Source organism: Zingiber officinale, chromosome 9A (genome assembly GCF_018446385.1).
Source record: "Zingiber officinale cultivar Zhangliang chromosome 9A, Zo_v1.1, whole genome shotgun sequence".
Taxonomy (NCBI): domain Eukaryota; kingdom Viridiplantae; phylum Streptophyta; class Magnoliopsida; order Zingiberales; family Zingiberaceae; genus Zingiber; species Zingiber officinale.
The window spans coordinates 137,638,311-137,662,103 of NC_056002.1; positions in this window are offsets into that span (position 1 = coordinate 137,638,311).

A 23,793-nucleotide genomic window follows, 5' to 3' on the forward strand; every position below is an offset into this window, starting at 1 on the left:
TCGGTCGTAATGAAGCTGACCTTTTCTTGATCTTCGCAAGCGAGCGACACTTGATGATAACCCTGGTAGACATCTAGCATGTAGATCAGCTCACATCCCGCAGTGGAGTCCACTATCTGGTCGATCCGAGGTAGCGGGTAGGAGTCCTTCTGGCATGCCTTGTTCAGGTCACGAAAGTCGATACAGACTCGCCACTTGTTGCCCGATTTGGAGACGAGGACAACATTGGCGAGCCAGCTTGGGAACTGAACTTCCCTCACGTGTCTGGCTTGCGACAGCTTTTCTACCTCCGCCCGGATGATCAAGTTCTGCTCGACGCTGAAAACCCTTTTGCGTTGCTTTACTAGACGAGCGTCCGATCGGACATGTAGCTCATGCTGAGCTACACTTGGAGAGATGTCGGGCAACTCAGGCGTTGACCATGCAAACACGTCATGTTTCCGCTGGAGGCAAGCAACCAATTCTGTCTTCTGCTTAGCCTCTAAGTCGGCAGCCACGGAAGTAGTGGCCTTCGCTCGGCAAGGATGGATCTGGACTTCATCTTTTTCCTCGTACACGAGGGCAGGAAGTTTTTCAATAATAGTGTTTACCTCGAGTCGCGGATTCTTCCGAGCGGCTTTGGCATCGGTTTTGACCATCTCGATGTAATAACACCGAGCGGCAAACTGGTTGCCCTTTACTTTTCCAACCCGGTCATCTATCAGGAACTTAATTTTCTGACAATAGATAGAGATTGCTGCCCTGAACTCGTTAAGGGTCAATCATCCTAGGATGATGTTGTAAGCTGAGAGGACGTCCACCGCGATGAAGTTCATGATCCTGATTCTCCTAAGTAGAGCCGTCAAACGGGCCAACCCGTGGCGGGGCGGGTTAACCCACCAAAAATCCAACATTTGGCGGGGCGGGGCGGGTCGGCCCACCATCCCGGCGGACTACAAAATCTTCAACCCAACCCAATTCAAGGCGGGCTGCGGGTTAGGCGGGCCAACCCGCGGGCCTGTAAAAAAATAAAAATAATAATAAAAAAAAACTAATCAATATGAAAAACCATCACTAATAAGTGATGATTATTCTCATCCAGACTTCCAGCACTGTTTATTTAATTATAAAACTGCAGTGGTTATTTGAAAACTCCAAAATCCAAATCCAGAAGACTAAATACAAGATTTCATATTCCACGGTCTAGACTACAATTCTACAAATTCTAAATTATAATGCAAACTCCAAATTCCAATCTAAAACATAACAGCATTACATAACAAATCAACAAGTAAGCACTACTGCCAAAACATAACAACATACATTTACAGCAACTCAAGTACTCAACATAACAAATCAGCAAGTGAAGTAAGCACTACTGCCAAAACAAAACATAACATCCTTACATAGTTACATTTACAGCAACTCAGCATTCAGCAAGCTGTAACCACTACACCACAGGCACCACAGTCCGCAGGTTTAGCAAGTCAACAATACTGCCAAAACATAACAGCATTACATTTACAACAACTCAGCAAGTAAGCACTACACCACAGCCACAGTTCGCGGGTCCACACTCCACAGCAGACCACAGCAGACCATAGAACTTCGCAGGTCCACACTCCACAGCAGACCACAGCAATCAGCAAGTCAACGTTACTGTCAAAACATAACAACATTACATTTACAGCAAATTGCAAATAAGCACTAAGCACTACTAGTCTACTACACCACAGGTCCACAACCACACTGCCAAAGTCTACACTCTGCAGGTCCACAGACCAGTAGACCACAACAATCAGCAAGTCAACAATACTGTCAAAACATAAAATAAAACTGAAATAGAAAATTCAATAACTCTAACACCATATTTTTTTAAATTTAATCAATACCATCATCCACATCAATTTCTTCTGATTCTCCTTCACCTCCCTTCTCTTCATTAATATCCTCTTCTAGAGTATTTGATTCTTGCTTAGAGATTGTTGTTTTGATACTTGTATTGTCTTCATTATCTTTATCTGCATATAAAATATACAAGGATGAAGATAGTTAAAAAATAAAATAGCAATAAATAATATATCAACTAAGTTAAGAACATAACTAAAATAAATAAAATTACCAATAGCATAACCATGTAACCAATTGCGAGTGCAAATAAGAGCTTGTACTTTTTCATGAAGGGTGCAACTTCTATACTTGGTAAGCACACGAGCACCAATGGAAAAAGCTGATTCTGATGCAACAGTAGTTATAGGAATAGCTAAAACATCACATGCCATTAGTGCAAGGGTTGGATACCGATGCTTTTGATTCTTCCAATGCTCCAAAATATCCAAATCTTGATAATAAGCAAATTCAAGTTTTGGCTCCTCCAAATAGAGATCCAATTGAGATTTTCCAGCACTTGTAATTGTTTGGCTCTCATATGCCATCATTTCCTGCATTAATTGAAATAGTAGTGACAAAAAAATTTATAAATCAATAAGAGAATACAAGGAAAAAAAATATTAGAGTACTTACATCAAAGATTCTTTTGTTCTTTCCTTTAACTCCTCCTACACTTTGTGAAAGTGTATGTGTGGTAGAAGATTGTGGTTGTGAAGAACTTGTATTGTTCATATTAGAATACTGGTCAAAAAGCTTATACAATTTTGTCTTCACAAGATCCATCTTCTTTTGACATTTAAGAGCATCACTTTCAACCTTTGAATAAAAAAACTCCAACATCGAAAGCTTTATTCGTGGGTCAAGAATAGCTCCAAATGCAAGCACCATGCTATATTGAGTCCAATACTTGTCAAACTTCTCCATCATTTTTTTACACATACAACTTATCACCTCATCTTCATTCAATAAGTTTTCCTTTAACAAAACTTCAATTTTCCATACTTGCATAAAATATAAATTTGATGTAGGATAAGAAGAACCAGAGATCAAATTAGTAGTGTCATAAAATGGCTCAAGGAACTCACATATTTTCTCTCCTCTTTTCCACTCTTCACTTGAAGGACAATATTTATAATTCTTGTCATTGAATTGAAGAGAAGCAAAAGCTTTTTTATATTTGATGGCACTATCCAGCATTAAATATGTTGAGTTCCAACGAGTAGACACATCCAATCGCAAGCCAATACTAGTATCAATGTTACCAACTGCTTGCACACACTCTCCAAATTTCTTCATCCTAGTCTCTGAACCTTTAACATACTTGACCGACTCTCTAATTTTATTCAAAGCCACAGTAGCCACTTTCAAACCTTCTTGGACAATGAGATTCAATATATGAGCAGAACAACGAACATGAAAAAATTCACCGTCACATAATAAACTATCATGCAAAGAGAGTTGCTCTTTCAAATGAACTTGCATGTTATCGTTACTAGATGCATTATCCAATGTCAAAGAGAAAACCTTTTTCTCAATTCCCCATTCCTTCAAATATTCAAACAATTTTGCAGCTAATTCAACTCCTGAGTGTGGAGGGGGCATATGAGAAAAACTAAGTATTTTACTATTCAATTTCCAATCATTATCAACAAAATGGGCAGTCAAGCAAATATAACCCTCACTAGTGCACGCCGTCCATAAATCTGAAGTTAAACAAACTCTATTCTGAATAGTTGTCAAAACATACTTGAGTTTTTCTTTCTCCTTCAAGTAGATTCGGTTAATATCAGAAACAAGAGTATTTCTAGAAATGCAAGCAACATCAGGATTTATGTACTTCATCCAAGTTCTAATACCATCATACTCAACAAATGAAAATGGTAAATCATGTCTGATGATTGCACAAGCTAGTAACTCACGTGACAACTTTTGATTTATTTTCTTAGATCTCATCTTCCCATCTTGATCAAGAATCATTTGTCCTACATCATTAAACTTTAATTTGTCACAAATTTTAAGATGACGCCACAACGTAGAAGTTCCATATTGTTTACCCCCACACTTGTACTGTTTTTTACATCCAATACATTCAGCTTTATCTATATTATCAACCCCTTTGATTTTCTTAAAATACACCCAAATATCAGAAGTTTCTTTGGACCTTTTAATTGACCCCTTGTCATGCTTAGCACTTTCCAATTCATCATCTAAAATAACAGTTTGCTTTTGAGAAGTAGAGTCCATTACAAAATCAATCTGAAATATAATAAATAAATTTAGTTTCTAATAAAACCAATCAAACAAAACTCTAAATGTCAATAGCAGAATAGCATAAATTCATTTTTGTGTTAGCCCTCTGGACTGCAGAACAAATCATAAAATCAATCAAAATTCAAAACACACCAGATAATCAGATATGTTGCGCATCAAAAGAGTTAGTCTTGCTATTGCAGAATAGCAGAACAATCAACAAATGCTAAAACATTAGGGAATACTAGAATAGGGACTGCAGATTACTGGCAAATAGAATGAAATTAGGAAAGGAAGCCAAAAATCTTACCTCAAAGTCTCAAACAAGAGCTTGGAGAGTCGGAGACTATTGAACTTGGATTCAAGCTTATCGTCTATTGAAATCGGACTACCTTCTTTAAGCACTCTGCTCTCTACACTCTACTGGTTCACGCGGCTACGGGGAGATGTTGAGGCAGACGCCACGAGACGGAATGTCGTTCTACTCTTTGCTGGGCGCTGATGAGTGATGCGTGCGACTATGCTAGCACGAGGTAGGCGGGGTGATTCGACGCCGACGGCAGGTCACAGCAGGTGCTTGCAGGTTGCAGCGTGTGCGCCTGCGGCTGCGACTTTGCAAGTGCGAGTGCCGAGTGGGGACGACAGTGGATCTGTGGAGGATTGGAGTCTGGAGGTAGGCGGCGGCGATTTGATGAAGTCTGTCGAAGCTCGAAGCGGTGGGATTGGGAAATAGGGTTTACTGCCTTACTGGATACTGGTTTATGACTTTAGGTGCCTTTAGCTTTTATGTACTGTAGCTACAGTAATTGTTGAAATCTCAGCCGTTGGAATGTTGGATATCATATCTCGTTTTAACTTTTAAATACTATTAATACTACTTGATTTTTTTAATCAAGCCCGCGGGCCAACCCGAGCCCGCCACGGGTTGGCCCGCCTGGACCCGCGACCCGCACGGGCTGACCCATTTAGGCCCGCCAGATGATGGGTTGATAAATTTTCAACCCAACCCACTTAAATTCTTTGGCGGGGCGGGCCAACCCGACGGGCCTGACCCAAATTGACGGCTCTACTCCTAAGCGACTCATCTCCGAATGAAATGGCTAATCTTATTTGATCGATCGACAAAACTTCATTACCAGTGAATTCATACAGCGGAGTTATCCGGATCACCAAAATTCAACACTTTCGTATCTAAAATTCTTCGTCTCCACAAACAAAACCATATCAACAATAGTGAACGCAAAAGAAATAAGAAAACATTAAACGATAAGTGTTTGGACTCAGCATTCAAATATCATGGCCTGTAGCACGAAAGAAACAACAGTGTTTAAATTAAAGTCTTGCTATTTATTTGTTCAACATCAGTTGCAGTAATACTTAGCTGCAACTAGGACGACTCCTGGCTGACGGTTGTCTGAAGAGGCAAAAGACTGTCGGCTTCTTTAATTTCTTCGTTTCTCTGTGCGACTGCCCTCGACATTCCGAACATCTGAAACATGCAACAGAAGAAGCTCAGAGTACTATCAATCCAAAATACAAGTTGTGTGATGTGTTTTCTCCACTGACCTTTTTAATCGTCTTCTGAAAGCAATTCTTGTGCTCATCCATCGATGCGTGAATGAATTCATCAATATGATCTCTCAGATCCTCTAAAAAGTCAGCATCATCTGATTTCTTCTTTCTGCATGAAGTCATGGCTAGATCAACTGAACGTGGCTTTTCGAATGGTGGTTTTTGTGTTTCCATTGCGAGATTTTAGCACGAATATAAAGTCACTACAAAATGATAATTTAGCCATTAGTGCAGATCATATAAATTAGACATAAAATTGATAAATTACCATTTTGCAAAACTTCACAATTTTGAAAATTATGTTGCCGGCATTTAGAAAATAGGCACGATCAAAATCCAAATGACAAGTTTTACTAATACTTATTTTTTACATGCTATTTTATGAATGGAACTTTAATTTTTACTTGTTAATCAGATTATGGAGTATGATATGCGTAAATTTTCTGTCTTTTTTTTTTTTTTTTGCAAGTAGACTGTAATTTATTGGTTCCAGAAATACGATAAGGATAGACATTCAGGAAAATTTGTTTAAAGGAGAGAAGCATGCAAACAACGAAAACAATTACCAGAACAAAATGGAACAATACGTTTCAGTTGCTGAGTGTTGACTAAAGCAGGAGATGTATGAAGCTCCTTGAATGTGTCGTTGAATAATCTGACAAAGCTTGTTCAAGCTCATTTAGTACTGCAGTGGCTAAATTAGAGCTTCTTATCTTACTATTCTAAACGAGCAGAACTTGAAAATTAATCATTTAAGTTGGTGGACAAATCTCTTATATTACTATCCACAAAGAAAATGATAAACCAGCTTCTTTATAAGACAGTGAATACATTCATTCGAATAAACTCATATGTAAGCTCGTATATAATTCAAATAATCTCAGATGTATGGTTATAAATAGCCCTTTGCACTCACTATCAATATTATAAGCCTACAAGCTCGATGGACATATGCAAACCTCTGTACTAACATGTACGATTTCGATAGAGTATCAAAGTTGGGATTGTAAGGTCGGGTGCAAGCTTAATCGAGTTAAATTTCAAAATAAATCAAGAATAAGCTCAGCCTAAAGTGAAGCTCATTTCCTGAGTAAAAGACCCTCAACAAAGCTCAAGCCCAATGAATATAAATGACCTAAATTTGGGCTTGAATTGTATCAAATTTTAACTCATGCTCAATTATCATTAGTCAAGCTAAACCTTAGAAGTTTGAGTAAGGTCAATCGGTGCGCAATTAGCATCCCTAATGTCGAAATCAATGAAATTTATAAAAAAACTTATTGTAACTTGCAAACAATTGATGCAAAAATATTTAGTGGTTGCTAACTAACCTATCCACTCCACTTGATTATGTGGATAAAGGAGTAGTGTCTATTTTTTAGCAGTAAATGTAGTATTACTTGGTCAAGATGTACTCACCACAATTAAAGTGAGTAGCCTCTTTTGGAGAAAGTGGGTCCATGTAGTCCCCGCTTTCATCCTTTTACCTATATATATATATATATATATATATATATATATATATATATATATACTTGAGCAGGAAACTGAACTGATTTTATCTCTTCTTTGCTACTTCATCTTATTTCAAATTGTATTATTCTTTTCCCATATATTTTTCATACCAACATTGTGGTATGAGAGCTAAGATGAGGTTGCTACTGACAAAAGTGGATCATGTGGAACTGAAGTTGTACGCATAGCCAAAAATGGGAATAAGAGTATGCTGAATTTGTCTCAATATTTGGAGCCCATCTTCAATAATCAGAATTATATATATATATATATATATATATATATATATATATATATATATATATATATATATATATCAAGATGAAGACCTTTATCTTTCAAGAGCTCTGGATCTTGTAGCGATGGGATATGTTGAAAGATAGAAGAAAAATAGAAATGAAGGACTTTTAAAAGAAGGATGTGAAGGCCTATTGTCGTATGTGGTAGAAGGTTAAATTTTCCTTAGGATTGCAGATGCCACAAAAAAAATAAAATAAAATTATAGAATAAGGTAACAACGTGAAACTTCAAACTCTACATAAGAAATCATAGAATTTATGCATGGAGGTAAGGTTGGTTCTTGATTATTTTAAAGAGCATCTGTTGATAAGCGAGAGGTATGAAAAATTTGTCTATTTTACTTGGTTATTACTTGCTCATCCTGGAAAGTAATGTTTCTTTGTTTTCACATTGTTTGGGCTGCAACTGAAAATTTTCCCTATGTACAAATTGTTTTACTAATCCATCCTTTTTTAGTTTACCATTTATACAGAAAAGTAATGTTTCTTTATTTTCACTTATAGAAGCATATTTTGCGAACTAAAGATTTTTCAATCAAAAGCATAATTTGTTGTTTCGTGTTCAGTGTTCTTGTTGCTGTCCGATTTTACTTTTTTTTTGTCCTATTTTTCCATTTTTTTCTGTTTTCCTTTTTTGTTTTTGTCATGCTTTTCTATTGCTGGTACAATATTTTTCTATTGCTGCCTGCTGGTACAGTGTTAATTTTATTTTGTTTTTAATTTTTCAAGTTATTTTCTTGTTCAATTATCATGGAAGATAGTAGCGATACTTCAACATATATATCAAAAGATCTGACATGAAATTATTTTCAAAGAGTTAATCCGAATAATAAAAATGGTTTAATTTGTAACTTTTGTCAAAAAGTTACAAAAGGAGTATCTATCGTGCAAAACAACATCTTGTTGGGAGTTTCGAAATACTACAACTTGTAAAAAATGTCCGCCTCATGTACGTGAAGAAATAAAAAATTTCATGGAGAAAAAGACGGAGAAAAGTAATCTTTCTAAACTTGGGACATTGGACTTTGAGGATGTAGACCCTCTTGGTGATGATATTAATATGGATGATATTGGAGCTAAAGTTGTGTTGCCTATAAGTACAAGTACAAGTTCTAGATCAGTGAATATGCAAAAAAAGACCAAGTCAAATAGGTCTGATATGTATTTTGCTCCTAATGTTAAAAGTAGAGGCAAACTACAATAAATGAGACATACAAAAAGAATTGAGGGAAAAAACTTGTATGGTCATAACTAAGTGGATGTATGATACGGCAATTCCTTTTAATGTCATTAACTATTCAAGCTTGAAAAGGATGTTGGACTTGGTTGGCTTATATGGTGTACTAATAAAAAAGACCTAGTTATCATAAGGTGCGGGTTCCTTTTCTAAAAAAAACTGTTGATAGTGTGACAAATGATTACATTAAGTCGTGCAAATCAGAATGCGCCAAGTATGGTTGTAGTTTGAAGGCAGATGATGGACAAACAAAAGGCAGAGGACATTGATTAATTTTTTAGCGAATTCTCCTAAATGTTCAGTTTTCATCGAATCGGTTGATGCTTCAAATTATGCAAAGACAGGAGAGAAAATATTTCAGTTGATCGATTTGTGGAGCGTGTAGGAGAAGCAAATATTGTTCAAGTTGTTATGGATAGTGCAAGTAACAATGTACTTGCTGGTAAGAATCTATTTAATTCTTTTTTATCAATATGTTTTTTCTTATTTATGTTAAACTTATCTAGTTTTCTAACTTTTTTGTAGGAAAATTATTAGAAGCAAAAAGGCCACACCTATATTGGACTCCTTGTGCTGTTCACTACGTTGACTTAATCTTAGAAGATATTGGGATATTGCCTGATTTTAAAACAAAAGAAGACAATAAGTGTGAATGCTTACATTTATGTTTGCCTAGGCATGGTAAATATATTGAGGCAATACACAAGACAAAAAGAGCTTTGTCGGGCGGGTGTCACAAGATTTGCTATTTCTTTTCTCACTCTTGAAAGGATGCACCTACACAAGTAAAATTTAAGAAAAACATTCATTTCAAAGGATTGGACAGAGAGTAACTGGACAAAAGAAGCGGCGGGGAAGAAGGTAACTAAAATCATCATAACATTTAGATTTTGGAGCAGTGTTGTGCATATTTTAAAGGTATATGGCCCTTTAGTCCGTGTTTTGAGACTAGTTGATGGTGAAAGAAAACCTGGAATGGGTTATATTTATGAGGCTATGGATACGACAAAAGAAACAATTATGAATGTCTTTAAAGAGAAAGAAGAGAAATACAAAGAAGTGTTTGAGATCATTGATAAAAGATGGAAATGTCAACTTCATCGGCCTCTACTTGCTGCAGGACATTATTTGAATCCAGAATATCTTTATTCATACACAGATTCAAATATCTATGGAGAAGTGGTGAATGGTTTGTTTGAAACTATGGAGAGATTGGTTTCAAGCGCTATTGAGCAAGATAAAATCACTACTCAGCTCTCTATATATCGAAATGCAAAAGGGCTATTTGAGAGGAATGTGACAATTAGACATAGAAGAGCATTATCTCCAACAGAATGGTGGGAATGCTACAAAGCAAATACCCCAGAATTGCAAAAGTTTGCTATTAAAGTGCTTAGCCTCACTTGTAGTGCTTCCGGCTATGAGCGCAATTGGAGTGTATTTGAGCAGTTATGTAATAAATATAAATGTATAATACTATTAGTATGTTACTTTTAAAAGTAGAAAATATTCTTTGCTATTTTATTATACTTATTGTGATTTTTGACATTTTGTAGATTCACAGCAAAAAAAAAAAATAGGCTATCTCAGCAGTGTTTAAATGATTTGGTATTTGAGAAATACAATCGTGCCTTAAAACTTCGGTATGATGCACGTGATAATATTGACCTCATCTATTTGACAGATGTTAATGATAGTAATGAATGGTTAATGGATAAAATGGATGGAGAAAGTGATAATGAAGAAGATGAGTTGATTTTTGAAGGTGATGACTTGACATGGGATGCCGTTGCTAGGGCTAGTGGAGATGAAGAGCCTGCATATTGTACTAGAGGAAAAAACATTACATCCATGACCTCTACTTCACATGCTAGGCCTACACAAGTCGAGAAGGGAAATACATCTTCCTCTATGAGACACTCATCTCTAAGACTTAGAGATGAAGACGAAGAAGAAATTGAATTTGAAGAAGATGAAGATAGAGAAGAAGAAGAAGAAGAATACAATGAGGATGATCTTGAGCTTGATGATTAATTTGACTTATTACTCTTATTTTGATGAACTTTGTTAGTTTAGATTAGAAAGTTGAAACTTGAAAATTTGAAACTTTTATTAATTGTATCATGGTGTTGTTTTGCTTGTCATATTTTGTGTTTTATGGCTAGTGATTTGATATTTGTGTGTGCGGAATATTAATAGTTATGATATTTAACATATTATATGAGTGTGTCAGTAGTTTAGTAAATAACCTCATGTTCAAGAGGCGCACACCTCGGGGGCACCTCGCGCCACGAGCGCACCTCGCGCCTCGGGCTCTAGGAGCCCTTTGCGTCTCGGTGCGCCTCACGCCTCTAACAACACAGTCTAACATAAATAATCTCATATCTCTAGAACCAAAATTCCACGAAATAAAGGTTATACTTGTTCTTTATTAATTTACTTGAGAAGTTGCATGCTTTTTACAAACATTGGGCCAAGCCCTCTCAAATTTTTCAGTTATAGGAATTATATTGATGAAATTATTTATGATATCGGTCCACTTAATTTTTTTCTCATAATAATTCAAGTTATCCCTTGTAAGTTTCATCAATAAATTTTGATATGGTATAATATTACTGTTTTACAACAATCAAAAGGAAATTATTGATCAAATAGTTTTATCAACTTGATAAGATTTCATATTCTCTACTGCTTAGAACAAAAGAGAAAAAGAATGGATAAAATGTATAAATCTAAAAAAAGATGGATGCAATCAACATAACTCAGCTCTGGTTGTAGTTTTACAAAACATACGTAATGAAATAAAAAATCATATGAATAATAAAATTGAATACTGGAACATTATGTTATACTGATAAGGGAAGCAAATAAGAAAACTTAAATAGGTATTTAAGTAGAAATTAAGTTCGAATAAAAGGGATCAAGCAAACTAATTGAGTAATCTAAATCATTTTCTATTTAATCATGCATGAAGGTAAATCAACAGGATAAAGCAAGAAAACTCCACCTAAATCGAAGGTTCTAAGCGCGTGCACTACCGTGTAGCCTCGGTGGCGCAACGGCGGCGAGACGACGACGGCGCTGGAAATCACGATATGAAGAGGCGACAGCGGCGGCTACAGCGTGGGCGACGGCAGTGGCAACTACAACAGTGGGCGGTGACGACGAATGATTTGAAGGTGAGAAAAGGTAATATTTTGAAAGATTTTAGGGTTTGGGTTGGGTTGAATAAGAGAAAGACGAAGAAAACAGCCGAACACGTCGTGGAAGAGGGTTGCTGCCTTTTAGACGCGCTTTTGCGAAAAAGTCCAACAACTTTCAAAAATTACAACTAAACACTTTTTTTAGAATAAAATTCCTCCACTGATATAGCAACAAGCGTATGGGAAAACCAAGTCAGGTGTCGAAAAATCAAGTGATATGCATATAGATAACTTTGTCTATAATTGGCTTAGCACGAAGAAGATAAAATAGGATTTATGTGGCTAAAAGGTAATTCGTTTCCTCCAGTATTTCTATTAATATGTTTCTAGATTAATATTAATACAGATGAAAGGCATGAAGGGAGGTATGATTGAATACGTCAAGTTTTGATCCCAAACATATTTGATACGTGGAATTTTGATTTCAAGAATTTATATGATAACACCTCATATTTTAATTATTCGCATCGTCCTGAGAGAGGACAAGGTAAAAAGGATTTATGATTGCATTTGATGATGGTGTGTGTAAAATTAAGTGCAGAAAATCTTATAAAGTGTGGTGTCGATCAATGGAGCTCAAAGAAATTAAAAACACAGACACACACACAACTTTGTTTTGTCATCTTATAAAGTAGAGTATTATTGCGTAAAATTAAGGAACGACGACTTACAAATCTCGAAAGTAGATGGAGAGCAGAAATGCACCTAAAAGATGGTCCAACGCAGATGATGAAGATGAGCCTGCGAAGAGAACAAGAAACAAACAAAAAGGAAGATTTCCCGGATCGGCCTAAATTTATATCAGCGGCAACGACGAAGGCTTTTCTTGAGGAACAAGGCAAAGGGCAAAAGCCAAGGTTTTGGATGGAAAATAGTATCGTGTTATCCGCAGGGACCACTTTGAGATTTATTTTTATATTTTTGTTACCGGGTTAAGTTTTTTATTTAATAGATTCATTGCTAAATTTAATATTGGATAAATCGACACTAAATTTTTAACGTTAATAATATAATGCAATACAAAATTCTTTACTTTATTTTATATATATATATATATATATATATATATATAATTCTTATTGGTGAGGTTCGAATTTAATCCAAAGTTGTTATGTGTGCCTTTTTTTATTACTAATTAAAGGATTGACGATTTATTGGACATTGTATTCCTAACCAAGTACCACTGCCTGAATGGAGTTTTTTCTGGGGGTTTTTTTTTTTGCCCTATAAATTTTTTTTAAAAAAAAGGAGAGAGATTAAAAACTAGGTTCGAAATTTCAAACCCAGCTTTTTAATTTCCATTGACACGTCAGTAAAGAGAAACCGAAGGAGCTAAACTCTCAAAAGCTCTATTGGAGATGTCGTTTGACCGGAGTGGCCATCACATCGCGATCTGAGTCCTCCTCCTTTGTATTGTTGCTCCCCTCGAGTCTTCCTTCGTCTACGATAACGACAGCAGGGAACGGAGGAACAAGGAGGCTTCTGATCTTCGCTCCAGGTACGTTTTCCCTCTCCTCGTGCTGTTATGTAAGGTTGGCTTTTCTGATATGGTTGGATTTTGTCGCGCAAAGCTCTGGGTTATTTGATTTAAGGGGCTTTGGACCTTCATTATGGTTTCTTGCTCCTTTTTTTTTCAACTTCCTTGATTGTTAATTTGTTTTCCTTCTCGTGTTATTTTTCCTATCTCGCTTATAGAGATGTAAATATACCATGTCTCAAGGTGATTCATGCTATTCTTTGCCTGCAATTTTGAGAATATTTGGTGTTTTCGTTCATTCGAAGGAAATTTTAACTTGTTCTTTGCAGGATTATGATAAGATTTCTTGATTGTTTTAGCAGTTTTTTTTTCATTTGAAAAAAAAAAATTTAGTATATGTTATTCCCCTTTATTTGAAAAAAAAAATTAATCGGATGGACCTTGTTGTCTACTAGATATAATTTGTTTGGATTGTGGCATTTTTATCTGCGCTGAAATCTTAATTGTTTTTCAAGAAGGAAAAAAGGATCTGGAAGTTGATCGACAACACTACCATCTTGTTCTAATTGATGCGATCGGATGTTTTGATTTGGTCTTAAGGTTCCTATTTGTACCCGTGGATAGGCATTGCAAGGTTGAGGGATCCCCCGACGACGGTCGCCATGTTGAGGCAGGTATCCAATAAGAACCAGAGGGGAAAAGGGAGTCATAAGATGAAGACGGTTCTTCACATGTGTCTTTTGATTGCCATCTGCGTCTGGTTGCTCTGTCGAATGAATCACTCCCATGACAAGAAGGAAACATTTGAAGAGAGGAGGGAGAAGGGTGACGAGAGGTGGTTCAACATTAGAAGATTTGGGAGGGAGGATCTGCCTCACATAGCTGAAGTAGTGGACAGGGGTGAGAACAAGGGTGTCGATGAGGTGAAAAAAGATTCTATTGCAGTAGGACATGGAATTAGGCAGGAAGAAGTCATGGATGAAGGTGGATCTGATGTGGAACTTGAGGATGAAGAAGAAGCTGGCCTTGAAGAAGAAAAGGAGGATCAATCAAAGGAATGGGATGGGATTGATGACCATGAACACAATGAGGCAGTTCATAAGGCTCGTGAAATAAGTTTCAAAGGAGACGATGTGTCCAGTGAAGTAGTCCATACCATTCAAGAAGTGGACCATAAAGAAGCATCTCAGGCAGCACAAGAAAGAAGTTTTAAGGCCGATGATGCTTCTAGTGCTGTAGCTCATGTGGTCCAAGCGATTGAATTTGAACCTGAATTTGAAAATGAAGCAATGAAGAACCTTGACAGAAATAAGTCAGATGATAAGAAGAGGAAAGGAGAGACTGGAGACGTGCCTGAAGGAAACCAAAGATATGAATCTAAAAATGGAGCAGTGGAGAAACTTGGTGAGAATGATCCCCATGGTAAGGAGAACAAAGAGGAGGCTCAGCATGTGCTAAAAGAAAAGCTAGATTCTGAATCTGAACGCCGAGCAAAAAAGAACATTGACAAAAATGAATCAGATGTTAGAAAGGAAGAAAATTCATTTGCCTCCATGCTACAAGACAATACCAGAGGGAACAATTCAAGTATTAATCACCAAGGAAGTTTGACTGCAAATAATGCTACATTTGCCAGTAGATCTGAAACTCCAATCCTAGACAAGATGTCTCTCCAAGATATGACTGTAGTTGAATCCAAAAATGAAGGTCAACAACCTGATATGAGAATTTCAAGCGACGTCCACAATCAAACCAGCAAAGAGACACAATTGTCAACAGATGCAGGCGAATTGCTAGCAAATTCCTCATATTTTTTGAATCATAAGATCTATTTTCAGAAGAACTCTACTACTGTATACATAGAGTTGGTTGAATCTCCAGTTAACCTGATAATGAAACCGGATCCAGCAAATTCCACAGTTTCTCAAAATCAAACAACTATTGTTCATGAAGAAATGAATAAAACAAAGATGCAATCTCAAGGCAAGGAAAAGCCTAAGTTGAAGAATGAACTGACGGAGCAGAAGATTGAGGCAGTATCCATACCATTGGAATCAAAGGAGCCCCACAACAATTCATCATCTGGAAATGGTAACGGAGAAGTTGTTCAATTGGAAAAGACTTGTAGATAGTAAATGTGTGTGTGAGCGGAAAAATATTTTTTCCATTTTTTATTTATTAATAAATATATTTTTTTTATTATTATCTCTTTCATCTCTCTCTCCTTCCCTCTTACCGAGGAGAGAGAAAGAAGATACGGGCCAGGAGAGAGAGGTGGTCTGACTCATCCTAAACGTTATTATTATTATTATTATTAAAATTATTTATTATATTATTTTTATTAGTTTTATTATTTTATTATATTCTCTTCCCTTCTCTCCCTACCTAGGAAGGGGAATATATGTCAGAAATAAAGAGGATGATAGACCTTATTATTATTAAATTATTAATTTTATTACTATTTTATTATTTTATTATTATTATTTATAATAATAATATTATTATTATTATTATTATTATTATTTATATTATTATTATTAATATTACTATTATCTCGGACATTTTCTCTCTCTAAGAGTATGAAAAGAAAATTAAATGAAATAATAATTGCGAGAGAAGTTGGATGTTTATATCCCCTTCTGTCTTCACGAGGAAAGAGAATGTCAACGAAAATGAGAAAGAGAATACGACCTGCCTTTATTAACTTATTATTATTATCATCATTTACTTATTATTATTATTAATTCTATTATATTATTATTATTAATTTTATTATTTTATTATTATCTCTCACAACCTCTCTCTCTCCTTCTCTGTTGATGAGGAGCATGAAGATGCGCAGACAAGGGGAGAGAGGTGGTCTGCACCATCTTATTATTATTATTATTATTATTATTATTATTATTAATTCTTTTATTTTATTATTATAACTATAAATTTAGGACACTATATGCTAAAGTCAAATACAAGAAAATGAAATCATAATGTAATACAATAGAAATTGAATAACCAATTACTACTTCCAGTGACAAGTTTAAATAATATACCACTTCCACAAAAGGCGTCATCCATTTCAATCAGATATGACTATATGCTTTAGTGTGATGAAAAATAAAATAAAATAAATGAAAAAATATATCAAGACTTTTTCACACATTGTAGCTAGTAGTTAGTCATTCCACTGCTCTTCATCTAAAGAAATCTCTGCCAATAAAATATGGTTGAGATGCGTAGATTTTCTGGTTAGGAAGTTATTATGTACAGATTTGTGAATAAAAACAAAGATGACATATATATCAGTAAGAAGATGTAATTGATTCTCTAGATCTTCGAGTCTATCCATGGAATCTCAAAGCATATGTGATTCTTTGTTAATGTACAAGTATCCAACACGTGCATTAACATGGAAGAACAAAAAGGAAATCAAGGATTCTGAGTATACGGATGCACATAGAAAAGATTCAATATTTGAACACCGAGATAAAGCAAACACCATTGACACTTTTTACTGAAATTTATCTATCCTATGTGTAAATGCCAAGAAAATTGATATTAATGCAACTGCAAGAATATTTGCATATTATTGCAATCGTTACCACATTTGTAGTTGCTTCAAATAGGCGAATGCAAGTGCAAAGGCTCCTTAACTTACACAGTCCAGTTATCAAAATAAGAATATGAATCTTTTTTATCAAATATTAGAATCACATATACCCGTAAAGACTTGAAACAAGCAGACATGTAAGAAACCAAACACTGAACCATTGTGCAAAGTCATCAGAAGAATACCTCCAGTTTGAGCAGCATGCAGCATCAAATTCCTTTTGCAAACGCTCAAATATTATCTTATCAGAGTCCTTGTGAGAAATAAGAAAATCATCACTAAACAATAGCAAAATGGTTATGAAAAAAAATAAGAAAAGTTATATTGTAATTATCGACTGAATGAAACTTTAGAGGTGGGTTTTGTGTAGATTTGAAATTTGGTTAAATTTTCTGCAATTGATGGTTGATATATGAGAACAAAAATTTTAAAAAAAAAAAACAAAGCCTGACACTATTAGAGAAATAAGATTAAGACAAGGAACTACTTCATTAGTTAAGGTTACAATGTGGCATACAGATCATTAACCTAAAAAAGTGTTCACCGCAAAGTGTACAATTTGAATCAGAGTATGGTGTAAAACTACAAAGTACATATCTAAAGTTCTATAACCACTAATTCTTACCTCAAAAAAAAAAACTCAACACCTAAGTAATTAAGTTTAGTGTACCTTAATAGCGGAGTATCAGCAGAGTATGCTTATAAATTATTATTTAACACTTGCCAACAAATATACAATATGGGTGTGGATCCAAGTACCCAACAAAGCTGTTTCTAGAATTTTTACATGGCCAATACAGGAATGTAGGATGTCCACTCAAAGTGCAAATGTCATACACAGATAAGAAGGGGAAAAGATGAATAGTAAATAACATAATTAATAAATGCACCCAATAGTCTATATAGCATAGCAATACTAAAATTCGGTTGGAAGATTAGAAAATGATTGTTCAGGCATGTCTGTATCAATAAGCTACACAAAATGAATCAGAGAGCCTTTACTTCTTCAAGAAAGATGGATAAGCAAGATGAGAATTTCCATTAAATTAATATTGGAGCAAAGGCGTAACCGCCACCTTAGGGGCCCCTACAGGGCGCACCCACACTTTCTGGAAAGGGAAAAATCACAGTGGACATTTGCCCTAGCACAGCGACCCCTTTGCATGGAGGAGGTCAAGCACGCTGCGAGGCATTTTGCACCCGTTGAGCATTGACATCAAGACCTATTGGAGTAACTACGCCAACCCGTGGGGGCTCCATTGAATTAATATTGAATTCTGGATAAGTGGAAAATAATGATGGTTATGTCTTATCATTAATGTATTTCCATGACTCAATTTCTAGTCACTTGCAACACAAAAGAAAAACCATACAAGCAAGGAGGACAAAAAGTGGCACAATTTGCAGTAAAAACCTAGAAAAGAGAAGAGAGTACAGCAAACAAGTGGTTATCTGATCAATTCAAGCAATCAAAGATTCAACAGATATAGCCACAGTGCATACATAATGAGCTCCCCTCATCGTGTTAATTGACTTATCATAAAGATTAGTAAAAATTTGAGACCACCATAAACTTTCTCATTTTTTAATAGATAAATATATCCACAACAACTCAAAAAGAAAAGACCAAACTAAGTGTTTGTACTCGCTGGTTAGAAAAGGCAATTTCAATCAATGGTGCTCTTCTTTATAAACCAACTAATTATTATCATAATGAATAAACAAAACAAATAATTGTCAAAATCAAATCGTGATCAATTATTGATTGTCAAAACAAATATTAGATTAAAAAAAACTAGCAACCTGCATTAGTTATTGAAACTATTGAACTATATTACACTAAAGAAGCATTGGTAAAAATATTAAAACAAGGAAAAATAAAAACTAAAAGAGAGTCAAGTTATCCAAGTTTTTCTTTTTCCATGTTATAATATTTTTATCAATAGAAGTTTTCTTATTTTGTTTTAAGAGTACCAATGCTTCTTTAGAGTAATTTAGTTTCTACTTCTCATGATCTCATCTATGCGATGCGGGATTGTCACATGGCTAGGTGAGGCGGGGAATGTGGATTCTCTATGCAAATTCATTCTTACAAGTGGCGCTCATTGTTAATTTGACCACTCTAGTTTACTAGGATAGATTTTAAATTTTTCTTATGCTTTATGTATTACATAAAAGCTGATTCCTGAAACACAGATGCACAATTTTATAAGTAGATATCATTTCATTGGATTGATAGACAATAATACAGTATGATCCAATTGTTTTTGACATATGAAATGATTAAGTCTTTTTATTATCATTAATGTTGGCACACTTTTACTATGATAGAAAGTTAAACTCATTCTCAGATTAGGATATGATGAACATGGGCCATAACGTACATAACATTGAATATTTTACTTGTGAACGATGAGTCACTTCTAGATAATGACTATGGCAATAAGACCTTAAACCTATGAGATGGTTCCAGGACAATTAGTAGTTATATCAATTTCTCTCCTTGACCACACATTGGCTACATGTGTGCACGTGATGTCATTCGCTATTGTATTTGTGTGGGACATTGCATGTCAAACCATCCTCATTCGATGATAGTTATAGTTGTTAGCAATTGTAGATGGTTTCAGGGCAATTAGTAGTTATATCAATTTCTCTCCTTAACCACACATTGGATCAATGTGTGCACGTGATGTCATTCACAACTGTATTTGTGTTGGACATTGCATGTCAATCCATGCTCATTCGATGATAGTTATAATTGTTAGCATTTGTATGTGATATTGCAGTGTTATATTTATTATTATGTGAGATGTATATATAGTTTAGAACTAGAATTCAAATCATTGTGCAATTTTTAATTAAAATTTTCAGGTTCTTACACAGTAGATTTTAACCCATGTGATATGTAAACAACTCTATATATTAAAATAATATTTTAAAATAGTTAGATGGAAGTTGGCATCTGAAACTACTATTAGTTAAAATTTCAAAATATGAAAATCTTTAGAAGTTTTTAAGATATATATGTATATAGGTGTCATATCTATATTTGCTCTTAATTATCTCATTAAAAATTATGCCATGCAAAAATATTTAAATGCAAAATCAAATACTTCATCATTTTTTAAATTTTTAATTCACCTAAACAATAAACATTAAAGATTAAACCAATTCAAATGCTCTTCATGCTGAATTAATTATTATTTCTAATATTTATTGATTTTTTCCAACATTTATTATCAATAGTTTATGCAAATTATTTATTTCAATATGTTGCAACCAAATTGCTATTTGATTTTAACATTTAAATAGATGTTCAGTCTAGTGGGTATAGATTTTGCATGCATCCGTCTAAATTTTTTTCATGTTAAAGTTGCACTTTATCATTTTTTTTATCTCACCCTTGTTGACTCCCCTGCTTTATCATTCTTTTATTGTTGTTTTTTGCTTAGCAGTTGCCTAAGAGATTGTCACATTGTCATTGTTGGAACCATGCCATAAGGGCCAGGAAGGAGAATATTTAGGATAGAAGTATTACTATACAATTTTATTTAGAGTAAGATATAATTATTAACTAAAGAATCCAAGAGATGCTCCTTTTGATTTGCTTACATAGTGCAAGGAAAAATATTTGTTGTTTTGGCTGTAACACAATTTTGATAAATACTAATGGTTTGTGATGCTTTAATATGAAAAAGTATCAAATTGTTGTTATTTTCATTCTTAAGGTATTATTTATACATTCTCAGCACACAGAGTTTAATGAAGGCATGCAAAATATATAGCCAATCCAAAATAGTTGGGACACATACAGCTTACTGAAGATGATGATGAACCAATCTAGGATTATCCATTTCCAAGCGTATTAAAACTTTTTAAAGATCATGAGTTGTTTAGGATGTAGATGATATCTATTCCTTGATAGTTTGTCTAGAAACTTAACCAAATATTGGGGTTATATGTCTATGAAAATCATGATATTTTGGTTCATTGAAAGCATTATGATTGCTTCATAATATTTTATCAATACAATTTAGTGTGAATAACATCATCATATTAGGGACCAATTTTAAAACTCAGTCACTAATAATATAGTAGAAAATTAAAAATAAAACAAAATTCCCATGTTCGAGCATTATCTAATAACAACCCATCATTATCTAATAACTTCATTCAATCGTTAATTAAAATTTGATTAGTTACAAATTCCCATGTTTCTGGGAGAGTTAATACTATTGATAACCAACCCCTTATATTATGTCATCTAAATTTTGAGCCAAAGTAAATTCATAAAGAATTTTCACAAAACAATTTAAGATCTTTATATGAACATTTTCTTTTTCATATTTCTAATTACTTTCTTAATCCATTATATCCACTCACTTTCTAAATTCACAGTCAACTTTTTTCCAACTGCCATATATATACAAGTAATCCTTTGAGGCTTATAATCTGTTGTAATTAACAGTTTAATAAATTAATTAATCTAGCAAACCAAACGCATCCTAATTAAATCACTCTTTTACTTTAGTTTGTTAAAGAGTTAACAAAATTCTTAAATTTAACAAATAACTCATAACAAAATGCCTCTATACTCAATGGAAAAGACCATTGATGGAAACACAAGAAAACACAAATTCATAAGTTTTGCTTTTCTACTTCCTTTTAGACAATCTTTTTGCATTATTTTCCCCCTTAATTGCTCTTCTAATTCGATAGCTCGCAAGCATCAAGATGGACCCTGATATAGGACGTATTTTACTCATTCTATTTGGAATACTAGGTAATTAATTAAATACGAATCATCCACTTAATCTTGGTTTTCAATATTTTCTTTATTTCTTTTATCATGGATTTCTTTTAAATGCTCCCTATTATTAGGGGCAACATCACCTCTTTCTTGGTTTATCTTTCCCCAATGTAAGTACACACCAAATTTTCTCAACTAATTAATTAATTAGTTAATTATGACAATTATATAAGTTAATCACTAATTAATGACTGCAGACCTACTTTTATCAAAATCTACTGCACCAAATCAGCATGAGGAGTCCAGTCGTTGCCTTGAAAAGAAGGAAAGTCATTTATAAATAGATAGAATAAAACCTGAAAAACTTACAAAAACGTTTCTTCCGGAGTATTTGGATCCTCTACATAAGGAACCTGTAAAAACAATGAACTGTCAAAATCAAAACAAAAAAAAAAAAATCAGCATACTCGCAACAAAATAGCAGGGCCAGGCCGTGCAGGGCCACGTGCGGCCCATTGCACACCAGAACGTGCAGGGTAACGGCCCATCGCACAAAGGAACGGGCAAGGACCGCACCCCATAGGGCTACGAAGACCAGGCCGCCAGATCTCCCCGGCTGCACCAGGCTGCACACGGCAGATCCAGTGGCCCGCCGGATCTGCACGACCACATAGGGCTGCGCAGGCCACACATCCGGCGGCTGGGCCGCTGGATCTGCTCGGCTGGACCAAGCTGCGAAAGGTAGACCGCCGGATCTGCCCTCTAGCACGCCGGAGCTGTGCAGGCTACAGATCCGGCGGCTGGGCCGCCGGATCTGCCCGGCTGGACCAGGCTGCGCGCCGGATCTGCCCTCTAGCAGACACCGGAGCGAGAGATCTGGCCTCTAGGTCATAGATCCGGCGGCCCAGCCGTCGGATCTACAATCACCGGAGAGAGAAAGAGAAATACCCTTCCCACCCAACCTTCCTTCGCACCCCGCCGGATCTACAACCACCGGAGAGAGAGAGAAAGAGAAATACCCTTGGCACCCAACCTTCCTTCGCACCCGAGCCGCCGGATCTTCAACCACCGGAGAGAGACCCTTCGCACCGGCCTTCCTTCGGACACGGCAACAAAACCCTTGCCACCCAACCTACCTTCGCACATGGCAACCCTAAACATAGGATTATTCGCGGTCGTCGCGGAATTCGTGGCAACATTGCAACGGATACATTTAGCAACGAAAATTCGTGAACTTAACAATTTTATTATTAATTTTGTGATGAATTTATCTAATTTTGTTATTGATTTTTGATTATTTACTAATTTTATTATAGATTTATAATGAATTTTTTTCGTGGTTAAATGGATCTTTTTATGAATTTTTTTGTTATGGATTTTTTTTATTATTTTCTTATTTTTCATTATTGCTCTATGAAATAATTCAGATGAAAGAAAAATTCTTAATCACAATGTCCTCATGTTCACAACACTTTGGTTCCACTTATTTGCTTCAACTCCTTCATGCAAATACCATTACCTAATTATTCCTCAGATTTTTTTAGGTACAAAAAGTCTAAAAATAAGTATATTTTCTCTTAAATTCAGCATTTTAAATTAGAATTGAATATATTTTCTATTAAAATTTGCCCTCATATTTTTTAGATTCAAAAAGTTTAAAAATTGATATAATTCCGATTAAATTCAGCACTTTAAATTAGAGTCGAGTATATTTTCAATCAAATTGAGCACGACTTTCTAATTGCCCCTCAGATTTTTTAGGTATAAAAAATATAAAAATGAGTATAATTACTCTTAAATTTAACACTTTAAATTAGAATCGAGTATATCAAAATTGCCCCTCATATTTTTTAAGTACAAAGAGTCTAAAAATGAGTATAATTCCTATTAAATTCAGCACTTTAAACTAGAATCTAGTATATTTTCTATCAAATTGAGTACGACTTTTTTCCTACTTACTATAATTTTTCCTAAATTCAGTATCATTTAAATAAGATCTAGTATATTTTTTATC